This window comes from Trachypithecus francoisi, unplaced genomic scaffold (assembly GCF_009764315.1).
Source record: "Trachypithecus francoisi isolate TF-2019V2 unplaced genomic scaffold, Tfra_2.0 Lachesis_group7, whole genome shotgun sequence".
In the NCBI taxonomy this organism is placed as follows: domain Eukaryota; kingdom Metazoa; phylum Chordata; class Mammalia; order Primates; family Cercopithecidae; genus Trachypithecus; species Trachypithecus francoisi.
In genome coordinates, this window is record NW_022681472.1 from 18,221,580 (window position 1) to 18,233,659 (window position 12,080).

The window sequence follows — 12,080 nt, forward strand, 5'->3', positions numbered from 1 at the left end:
CATGAACAGGTTTGAATCAGCAGCCTAATCTTCACATTCTAAAATAACTTTAAATGAATGAGTGCATAAAGAAGGCAGATTCATCTTGATGGGTATGAAGGAGCTGACATAGGCACTTTCTTTGTTTGTTCTTTAGTGTCACATGTGAAACAAATTGACTCTCTTGATACCCATATGGTGCATTTAGGGCTCCAATTGTTTTCTTGCATTATAAATCTGTACTTGTCCTAACTAAATTTCTACTTTCACCATATTTTATTTACAACAATCTGTTTGAGCTGAGGTTCAGTTTGGCTATTGAGACTGATTGCCAAAAAGTGAATTTGCCACCAGAAATTCAATTATAAAAACAATATTAATAAAACTAGACAGCTGCCCCTCTGTATTTTAAAGCAGTAAAAACATGATTTGGCTTCTCATTTACATGGCAGATCCGATTCATCATGTTAACATAGTTTAACAGAAGAAGAACTACTTCACATAGATAGCAGTGTGCAAAGCAGTCACTTCTATAAAGAACATAGTAATTTTTTTAAAAGAAAATACAATATGGAATCAATGAATGGAATCATAACAATGACATTTACAGTATCACATAGAAAATTATGATTCTTTGTAAGTAAAACAAAGAGAAAATTAAAATGGACTTATATTTAAAATTAAAAAGACTAAAGAAACTGGCTTCTTGGAAAGAGCATCATATATTTAAAAACTAAAATAAAGAGTGCAATTTAAAATAATTCAAAACATTTTCAGGGACAAAAAGAGGAAATATTTAACATTTATTATAATACCTGAGTTTTCCTTCCTTCATGAAGAGTGCTGAAAATCATTTTTAAAAATTTTAGTTCTAAATAAAATAGATTCAAGAGTTTTTAAAGTTCACTGAAAATTGCTTTGGAATTGGAGAAAATAACATTTAATGATTTACAGCTTTTAGGAGAGATAGGATACAAGTCAATGACTTGAAGAAATGGAAAGAATGAAGACTCAGGAAATAACACAGAGAGTGAAAAAGATAAGAATATTCCACAGAGAAGTTAGAAAATATAAGTGTAGTTTTGAGGGCTGCGATTAGGAAAAACGGCATTAGTTTTTGTTTTTTACAAAAACTCTAAAAGGAGCTTAAAAATGGTTTATTTTTCCATAATGCAGGAGTGATAAGACACAGTTTTAAGTGTTTTAAGTGTCTGTGTGTGCGTATGCGTGTGTATGCATATATGTGTGTGCATGTATATGCATATATATTTTGGTATGTAACCACACGTGTGCATGCAAGGATGTGCCTGGGTATGCATGTGCATATTTATGTGTGTAAACACTATGGTGACTCTAAACGCTTTGATCCTCTGTATCATATATCTCTCAAGTTAAGAAAAGGGTATTCGCCATCCTGCTCATTGGAAGGTGCAGCTGAGGTGACGTTTTCTTCTATTATTTTCCTTTCAGCTTCTTGCTCCAATTCTTCTATCTCCTGCAGGCGTTTTGCCAGTAACTCAGCCTGCCTCTTCTGTTTATTTTTCAGCTTTTTCTTTTTGGTTTTAGATATTTTTCCCATAGGTTTCTTCTGCAGAGCCACACTCACTGCAAACCCTGAAGGAGGTGGAAGACCTGCTTTCTGCCACTCAATGGTCTCAGCTGCCGTTCTTCTCACATATGCATCATCCATACACATCAAGATGTTTTGCAGCTTTATGTCAGTATGAATAATCTTGGTCTTACTGTGTAAATAATCTAACCCTTGAAGGAACCGTCGAATGATTCTCTTCACACAACTGGGAGGCCTTGATAGTTGGACTTGATGATCCACTTGAGGAGATGGTGGCCAAGCACTTCAAAGACCATGCAGACGTGTATCCCATTCACGCCTGAAATCTTGAAGCCGTCAATGAGCTGGATCACCATGTGTTTGTTTGGGTCACTGGGATCACTTTCCTGAACACATTTGAGCAATTTTATTTCATCCTAGGCTGTGTCTGTATAATGCTGAGCACTTTTGACAACTTTCATTGCAACAAATCTTTTCCCCTACATATCCCAACACAGCCAGACCATAGAGAAGTGCCCCCGACCAAGCTTTCTAATAACATGATACCGGCCATTGACGAGGCCTGCAATTTTCACTGGATGATAGCCACCTTTGCAGTAGTCCGCAGGGTCCTCTTGCTCCTCATCATCTGATCCAGGATCTCCTCCTTTGGCTCTGGTGGTGTGGGGTCTGCCAAAGGTGGCGGTGGCGGTGGTGCTGGTGGCAGGGAAGGAGGAGGAACTAAAGGAGCTTTCTGTTGAGGCTCCGGATTTTTTGGGTGCTTCTCTCTTTTCGGCCTCCGCTTTTGGGCCTAAATGGGAAACGCTATCCTGGAGTTCATTCCAACGCGGCGGAAGCGGGCCTAGGGGCTTTGAGAAGGAGGCGGCTAAGCATGCGGGTGAGGAGACCAGCCGGGCTGTGGCTTCCACTTGCTCAAACGGCCGGGAGGAGGTAAGAACTGCGCCTGCGCCGCCGCCGCCGCCGCCGCCGCCGCCGCTCTGGCAGATGGCGAATACTGCCCAGAGGTGAAACGAAAAACAACAGGATTAGAGGCGGCGGCCGAGGCAGAGACCGCAAAGGGAAATAGTGAAGCTGAGGACCAGGAAGAGAAAGAAGACGCTGAGAAAGAAAACATTGAAAAAGAAGAAGATGATGTAGATCAGCAACTTGCGAATATAGACCCGAGGTGGATAGAATCACCTAAAACCAATGGCCATCTTGAAAATGGCCCATTCTTACTGGAGCAGCAATTGGACGATGAAGAGACTGCCCAAATCCTGAGGAATATAATCTTGATGAGCCAAATGCAGAAAGTGATTACACATATAGCAGCTCCTATGAACAATTCAACAGTGAATTGCCAAATTCCCGAGTCACAGTTTCCAGAGTTTTCCACCTCGTTGTTCTCTGGAGCCTTGGAACCTGTGGCCTGCGGCTCTGTGCTTCTGAGGGATCACCACTTACTGAGCAAAGGGAAAGCAGTCCGTCCCATGACAAAAGCAGGACGGTTTCAGCCTCCAGTACCGGGGATTTGCCAAAAGCCCGGAAGGCTGACTTGTTGGTGAACCCCCTGGATCCACGGAATGCTGATAAAATTAGAGTAGAAATTGCTGACCTGGGAAATGCTTGTTGGGTGCATAAACACTTCACGGAAAACATCCAGATGCGTCAGTACCCTTCCATAGAGGTTTTAATAGGAACGGGATACAGCACCCCTGCGGACGTCTAGAGCACGGCATGTATGGCATTTGAGCTGGCAACGGGCGATTATTTGTTTGAACCACATTCTGGGGAAGACTATTCCAGAGACGAAGATCACATAGCATTGATCATTGAACTGCTGGGGAAAGTCCCTCGAAAATACGCTATGTTGGGGAAATGTTTCAAGGAGTTTTTCACCAGAAAAGGAGAACTGCGACATGACCAAGCCGAAGCCCTGATGCCCTTTTGATGTACTTGTGGAGAAGTATGGCTGGCTCCATGAAGACACTGCACAGTTTACAGATTTCCTGATCCCGACGTTAGAGATGGTTCCCGAAAAAACGAGTCTCAGCTGGCTAATGCCTTCAGCATCCTTGGTTGAATTCTTAGCAAATTCTACCCATATTGCATTCTGAGCTAGCAAATGTTCCCAGCGCATTGGACCTAAACGGTGACTCTCATTCTTTAACAGGATTGCAAGTGAGCTGGCTTCATCCTCAGACCTTTATTTTGCTTTGAAGTGCTGTTGTTTGACAGTTTGCTTTTTGTGCACTGTGATCCTGGGGAAGGGTAGTCTTTTGTCTTCACCTTAGTAGTTTACTGACCATTTTCTTCTGGAAACAATAACACGTCTGTAAGCATTGTTTCTTGTGTTGTGTGACATTCAAATGTGTGTGTATGTGTGTGTTTTAATGAGAAATACTTTCCCCTTTGTGTTTTGGCAGGGTTTGTAACCGTGAAAAAAAATTAGCTGAGTACTATATAATTTACAATCTTAAAAAATTATCAAGTTGGAACCAAGAAATAGCAAGGAAAAGTGAAATGTTATCTTCTGGCAAAGGGACATCATTCCTGTATTATAGTGTATGTAATCACACCCTGTAAATGTTACTTTCCATTAAATATGGGAGGGGGCTCAAATTTCAAAAAAGCTACCAAGTCTTGAGTGCTATGTAGCCTACGTTGCATGTAGCCGACTTTAACTGCTCCAAGGAGTTGTGCAAACTTTTCATTCCATAACAGTCCTTTCACATTTGATTTTAAACAAAGTGACTCCGGGTTGTAAGATATCATTCTCTATATGGCACTTTAAAGGAAGAAAAGATATGCTTCTCATTCTAAAATATGCATTATAATTTAGCAGTCCCATTTGTATTTTCACATATTTTTAAAAGTATTTTTAAAGAAAAAGAGCGATTTCACTTTAAAAATGTAAAGACTTAGTACCATGTCATATTGCCTCCTCTGGGCACTGTAAGTTAAGCTCTACATAGATTAAATCTGAAAAGAGAAACGTGTTCATTGTGTGGAATTAAAAAATACATATATTTTTGGAAAAGCATGATCATGCTTGTCTAGAACACAAGGTATGATATATACCATTTGCAGTGCGATGGGCAGAATACTCCTCACAGCTCAAAGGTAACAGTGATCACATTCATTCCATAGGTAGCTTTATGTGTGGCTACAACAAATTTTAGTAGCTTTTTTATTGTCTTTCCATGAAATGAAGTTGAGAAAACGATTTTCCCTTTGCAAGTTGCACAGTTTTGTTTATGCATTTCCTTAAAATTAATTGTAGAATCCAAGACACAAACCACAGTAGGCAATGCAATTTTAGAATGTAATATATAGAGGTATATTTAGCCTCTCTTAGAAGTCAGTGGTTGAATGTCTTTTTATTTTAAATTTTACATTCATTAAGGTGCCTCATTTTTTTACTTTGTCCATTAACATTTATTCATGTGCCTTTGCAATAACTAGATTGTGAAAAGCTAACAAGTGTTGTAACGATAATCCATTTTTGAGGTGCTTGCAGTTGTCTTAAAAATTAAAGTGTTGGCCGGGTGTGGTGGCTCATACCTGTAATCCCAGCATTTTGGAAGGCCGAGGCAGTGCATCACGAGGCTAGGAGAGCGAGACCACCCTGACTAACATGGTGAAACCCCATCTCTACTATAAATACAAAAAATTAGCCGGGCGTGGTGGCAGGCACCTGTAGTCCCAGCTACTCGGTGAGGCTGAGGCAGGAGAATGGGGTGAACCCGGGAAGTGGAGCCTGCAGTAAGCCCAGATCGCACCACTGCACTCCAACCTGGGTGACACAGACAGACTCCGTCTTAAAAATAAATAAATAAATAAATAAATAAATACAGTGTTTTGTTTTGTTTCGTTTCCAGAAAAAAAAAGAAAAGAGTAAAGAAAGAGTAACCATAGGCTCTCTATTTTTTTGTGTTCAAGAAGCACACAGAACACCCGAATGATTAAAAACATGATCTTTAGAGTCATATGCACCTGGGTTACAATTCTGACATTTCACTTCTACATCATATCAGGCAATTTCATTAATCTTCCCATGTCTCAATTTCTTCTTTACAAATTGAAAATGGTAGTAACTTCTTCATAAGACTGTTTTAAGGATTGAATGAAATCATGTATAAAGTCCTCAACATAGTGCCTTAGCACAGTGTATAATTAATACATGATATTCACTGTAATTATTATTTTTACTGATACATGTACCAAGAATGAAACCAAAAAAAGACACACCAGAAAGTCCAGCAAAAAAAAATAGAAGATAGGAGGAGAGAATTGAGAATTGATTGACCAATATCTGTCATAGCTCAAAAGACTTATGCAAGAGGAATCAAAAGCCTCCACTAATCCATGACTGCTCTCTTCTCAGCAAGGCTGTGACTACACAGTCAACTCAGAGGATGGGAATAGTGAGATTCCACAATAAATTTCATACTAAAATGCACTGCCCAGTAGCAGAAACATTAGCTGATGATGATGAATACAATAGCCTAGCATTTAACCGAGATATTTAAAGCAGCACATGACATTTTCATAACTACCCTTCACTAGCAGTCTAAAAACAAAGAATAAAAAGCTTCTCTTTGATCAAACCGTGTTCCAAAATGAAATAAATCCCTTGGTTTTATGTGTATGAGTATATTTACCCTGAAAATCTATACATATATTCACAAATACATGCACAGAGCAATGTAGTACATGCAGCTGTGTAAGAATAAATGGCTTTAAAACATATCAGCAAATCAACAACTGAATCATTAAACTGACAGGAAACCTTGTTCAAGATTCCCATGTCATTCTGCAAAGAATGTACCGGATCTGACTAGAATGCATTAAGAGACCAGGGTGTTTGGAGTTTGAAAAACATCTTTAAAGGAAAAGAAAGAGAAGTATGATTGTTAGAAAAGGAAGCAGATGTTCTCACCAGAATAAAAAGTCAAATTATGAACACTTGAGCTTTACAACAGCTTTAAATAACCCTCTGTGGTGAGGCATAAGAACTTTAAACTTTAATGAAAGCAAAAATCATTTCATCATACTGATGGTATAGAGGATTTCTTTTTCTTTTCATGTTTTCTTCTTTATTCTTAGTTCTTTTCCATTTTTTTATTCCTTGTGACCTGGTATTTGCTTCTGTTATAAATTAGGACTGTGCTAGCAAAAGGAAATGGACCAAGGAGGCATTTGTCTGAATAATTCAGGCAAAAACAATTTATACTTGAAGTAGCAAGAAGTTTTAGACAAAGGAGAATTTTTGCTTGGATTAACCTTCGACCTGGTTCAGCTTCAGACATAAAATAATGATGATACCCGTGGTGCTGTAACTTTGATTCATCCAGTGTACTGAACAGTCTGCCCTGTGCTTTGGGACCCTGTTGTGATCATGCCAGCATTATCATGCATGTGAATGCTTACTTTTGAACACTGTTACTCAATTCTCATATCCTGAAAAACTTAGTGAGAGAAAATTGCATGTATTCAACATTTATAAACCCTGATAAGCTCAGTTTCTAAATACTGGCATGAGTGTTGACTGGAAGGGCTGTCATCGGAGGCCCTGCCTTATGAGAACATCATGCCTAGTATTTCGACAACCTGCCGATAGACTGCAAGTGATGGATCTACAGCAGGATGAAGACTTCTGAATTAGCATTCAGGCCTTTCTCTCTGCTGCTCACAGCGGAGACAGAAGAAAAGGAAAAAAAAAAAAAAAAAAGAAGGATTAGATCTTTTCTCCTTGCCCCTGTAGTTTTCTTCCAACAGTAGACCTCTATTGATGGGAACGGACTTGATACGAACAATAAGAGAGTGGGGTGTGCCTTTGTCGGCATGTCGTCTGAAATGACCTCAGCAAAGAATGCTGTGGAAAAGAAATGGTGATTCTAAAGAAAAGGCAATTGTAACTTTTTAAAATAAATTTTACTTTAACTTCTGGAATAGATGTGCTGAACGTGCAGGTTTGTTATATAGGTATGCATGTGCCATGGTGGTTTCCTGCACCTATCAGCCCATCATCTAGGTTTTAAGTCCGGCATGCATTAGGTATTTGTCCTAATGCTCTCCCTCCCCTTACCCCTCCCCCCACCTCCCTGACATGCGCAGGTGTGTGATGTTCCCCTCCCTGTGTCCATGTGTTCTCATTGTTCAACTCCCACTTATGAGTGAGAACATGCAGTGTTTGGTTTTCTGTTCTTGTGTTAGTTTCCTTTAAAAGATTTGAAAGATGAAATATTAAGAGAAAAGAAAATTATTTTATGGAGATGTTTTTCCAATAGGCAAATTAGGTTAGAAGGAAAATTAATGACATCTAACCAGAGAAATCAACTCAGTGGACTGCATCAAATCGGCTCTCAGTGCGGCTAAAGCAAAGCAGGCAGAAAAAGGCAGAGAAGCAGCTTCCTGGGTCTGGGTCTACTTGCACCAGTGGCCCCTTGCCGGGGTAGATGGGGCTCCCAGGACTTGCCTCGGCACTGTTAGCCCTTTTTTTTTTTTTTTTTTTTTTTTTTTTTTTTGCAGACAGAGTTTCTCTCTGTCACCCAGGCTGGAGTACAGTGGTGTGATATCGGTCACTGCAAGCTCGCCTCCCAGGTTCACGCCATTCTCCTGCCTCAGCCTCCCAAGTGGCTGGGATTGCAGGCACCTGCCACCATGCCCAGCTAATTTTTTTGTATTTTTAATAGAGACGGGGTTTCACCGTCTTAGCCAGGATGGTCTCGATCTCCTGACCTCGTGATCCACCCGCCTCGGCCTCCCAAAGTGCGGGATTACAGGTGTGAGCCACCGCCCCGGCCCCAGCCCCCTTTCTTTGAGGCTTTTGGATGTGGACTGAGCCACTCCAGGCTTCTCTTCTTCACCAGCTTGCAGATGACCTATTGTGGGACTTTGCCTTATAATCGTGTGAGCCAAGTCTCCCTAATAAACTCTCTTTTGTATATACATTTATCCTATTGGGTCTGTCCCTCTGGAGAACCCTGGCTAATACAAGGACTTTTAAAGAAATAGATGTGCATTAGAGACGAGAAAAAATGGAAATCACTAAATGAAGCCATTTACTCTTACTGTTTAGCTTTGGAAAAGTAGTTCAAGGAAAATGTTTTAGATTTCTCTTCTTTAGCACAACAAAGATCGTATTGGGAAAACTGGATTCAGACTGACTTTTTCAACCTTATTGAGATAACATTGACAAACAAAAATTGTATATATTCAAGGTTACAATGTGATGTTTTGATATATGTACACACTATGAAATGACTGACACACTCAAGCTATTAACACATCTAGGCCAGGTGCAGTGGCTCAGAACTGTAACCCCAGCACTTTGGGAGGCCAAAGCAGGTGGATCACCTGAGGTCAAGAGTTTGAGACCAGCTTGGCCAACATGGTGAAATCCCAACTCTACTAAAAATACAAAAAAATTGAGCCAGACATGGTGGTGTGCACCTGTAATCCTAGCTACTCAGGAGGCTGAGGCAGGAGAATTGCTTGAACTCAGGAGGTAGAGGTTACAGTGGGCCGAGATCATGCCACTGCACTCCAGCCTGGGTAATAGAGCAAGACTCTGTCAAAAAAAAAAAAAAAAATCCATTCTCTCACATAGTTACCATTAGTGTGTGTGTGTGATGAGAACACTTAAGATCTACTCTCTTGGCAAATTTCAAATGGACAATATTAACTGTAGTCAACATGCTATACATTACGTCTCCAGGGCTTATTCATTTTATAACTGCAGGGGGAGCTGCAAACAGCTGAAGTCAGGGTGTGGGATGCCCTTCTAGGGGCCCAGCCCAAGAGAGAATGTGGCAGGAGAGGAATTTAGGCTTTGGGAAGGGAGCAGACCATGAAACAGTTGAAGGTGGCAAAACATACCTATGGAATCCCTCCCTTAACTTTTCATATCTTCAGTAAAATTGCCATTTTCACCAGTTTACTTGTGGGAAATGATGAGGAATCAGAGATCTAACCAATCTAGAATACTTCAGCCATGCTTTATTTAGGGAGGCAAATTAATTTAGAAGGGAAATTAATAATACTTAACTTTCAAAAAATATAAATGGAATCCACATAGGAATTTGAAACATAGTCATGCATTGTATAAGGACATTTTGGTTAATGACAAACCACATATGCAATGGTGGTTCCATGATATTATACTGCTGTATTTCACTTTTCTATGTTTAGATAAGTTTTGTTACACAAATACTTACCATTGTGCTCCATCTGCCTACAGTATTCAGTACAGTAACTTGCTGTACATGCTTGTAGCCTAGAAGAAATAGCTTATGCTATATAGCCTAGGTGTATAGCTGGTGACCATCTAGTTTTGTGTAAGTACACTTCATGTTGCCTACAAGGCAAAAGTCACCTGATGACGCCATTGTCAGAAGGTATCACTGTTATTAAGCAATGCATAACTAGAGCATATTTGTATCTGCAAACTCAGGACAAAGAATTCTGTGGTGACTTTAGTGCAAGGAATTTGCTGAAGTATTGGGGAGTACTTAGGACTAGTATTCATTTTGAGCCAAGTATTCTAAACTTCTGAGAGATAAGGAGATGCCAGTGACATCTAGGATATGTAAAGCTCATGTACAACAGCTGAGGTCTCCTCACAGCAGTACAGTTGAAAGTCCAACTGCAGGGGCATCCAACTGGACTCTCACTGTTCAGGTCCCCTCCTGCCCAAGCATTAGAATCTAGACCTCACTGCAGTTTTTAAGCATTGTGTTACCACTGTGTAATTTTGTTTTTTAAATGAATAAGAAAGAGACAACTCTGCCAAATGGCATTGTGAACAGAAGGGTTATTTCTCAGAGAATAGGGAGTAAGTAAGTCCACATATGCCCTCAGTCAAGAGAAAGCGAAAAGAATTTTCAAGTCAGAATTTCATATCCAGCCAAATTAAGCTTCAGAAGCAAAGGAGAAATAAAATCCTTTACAGACAAGCAAATGCTGAGAGATTTCATTACCACCAGGCCTGCTCTGCAAGAGCTCCTGAAAGCACTAAATATGGAAAGGAAAAACTGGTATCAGCCACTGCAAAAACACACCAAAATGTGAAGATCAATGACACTATGAAGAAACTGCATCAACTCATGTACAAAATAACTAAATAGCATCATGATGACAGGATCAAATGCACACATAACAATACTAACCTTAAATGTAAAAGACACAGACTGGCAAATTGGATAAGGAGTTAAGACCAATTGGTGTGTTGTATTCAGGAGACCCATCCTGTGTGCAGACACACATAGGCGCAAAATAAAGAGATGGAGGAAAATTTGCTAAGCAAATGGAAAGCAAAAAAGCGGGAATTGCAATCATAGTCTCTGACAAAACAGACTTTAAATTAACAAAGACCAAAAAAGACAAGTAAGGGCATTACATAATGGTAAAGGGAATAATTCAACAAGAAGAGCTAATAACTATTCTAAATATACACACACCCAATAAAGAAGCACCCAGATTCACAAAACAAGTTATTAGGGGCCTACAAAGAGACTTAGACTCCCACACTATAATATTGGGAGATTTTGACACCCCACTGTCAGTATTAGACAGTTCAAAGACACAGAAAATTAACAAAGACATTCGGGACTTGAACTCAGCTCTGGATCAAATGGATCTAGGAGATGTCTGCAGAACGCTGTACCCCAAAACAACAGAATATACATTCTTCTCAGTGCCACATGGCACTTATTCTAAAATTGACCATATAATTGGAAGTAAAACACTCCTCATGAAATGTAAAGAAACTGAAATCATAACAGGATCTCAGACCACAGTGTAATCAAATTAGAACTCAGGAATAAGAAACTTACTCAAAACCACACAATTACATGGAAACAGAACAACCTGCTCCTGGATGACTCCTGGGTAAATAATGAAATTAAGGCAGAAATCAAGAAGTTCTTTGAAATGAACGAGAACAAAGAGACAATATACCGGAAGCTCTGGGTTACAGGAAAGCAGTGTTAACAGGGAAATTTATAGCACTAAATGCCCATATCAGAAAGGTAGAAATATCTCAAATTGACACCCAGACATCACAACTAAAAGAGCTAGCGAGGCAAGAGCAAACAAAACCAAAAGCTAGCAGAAGACAACAAATAACTAAGATCAGAGAAGAATTGAAGGAGGTAGAGACACGAAAAACCCTCCAAGAAATCAACGAATCCAGGAGCTGTTTTTTGAAAAATCTAACAAAATAGATAAACCACTAGCTAGACTAATAAAGAAGAGAGAGAAGAATCAAATAGACACAATAAAAAATGATAAATAGGATTTCACCACTGACCCCAAAGAAATACAAACTACCATCAGATAGTATTATAAACACATCTACGCAAATAAACTAGACAACCTGGAAGAAATGATAAATTCCTGGATGCATACACCCTACCAAGACTAAACCAGGAAGAAGTTGAATCCCTGAATAGACCAATAACAAGCTCTGAAATTGAAGCAGTAATTAATAGCCTACCAACCAAAAAAATCCCAGGACCAGAAGGATTCACAGCTGAATTCTACCAGA

The 12,080-nt window shown here is 39.6% G+C and overlaps 1 protein-coding gene and 1 pseudogene across 1 annotated transcript in view; both read left to right on the forward strand.

Annotated features, from left to right (window-relative positions):
- The window catches only part of NKAIN3 (sodium/potassium transporting ATPase interacting 3), a 390,601-nt gene that overhangs the window by 287,488 nt on the left and 91,033 nt on the right, over nucleotides 1-12,080 (forward strand). The window lies entirely within an intron of this gene.
- On the forward strand, nucleotides 2,482-4,229 carry LOC117079580 (annotated as a pseudogene).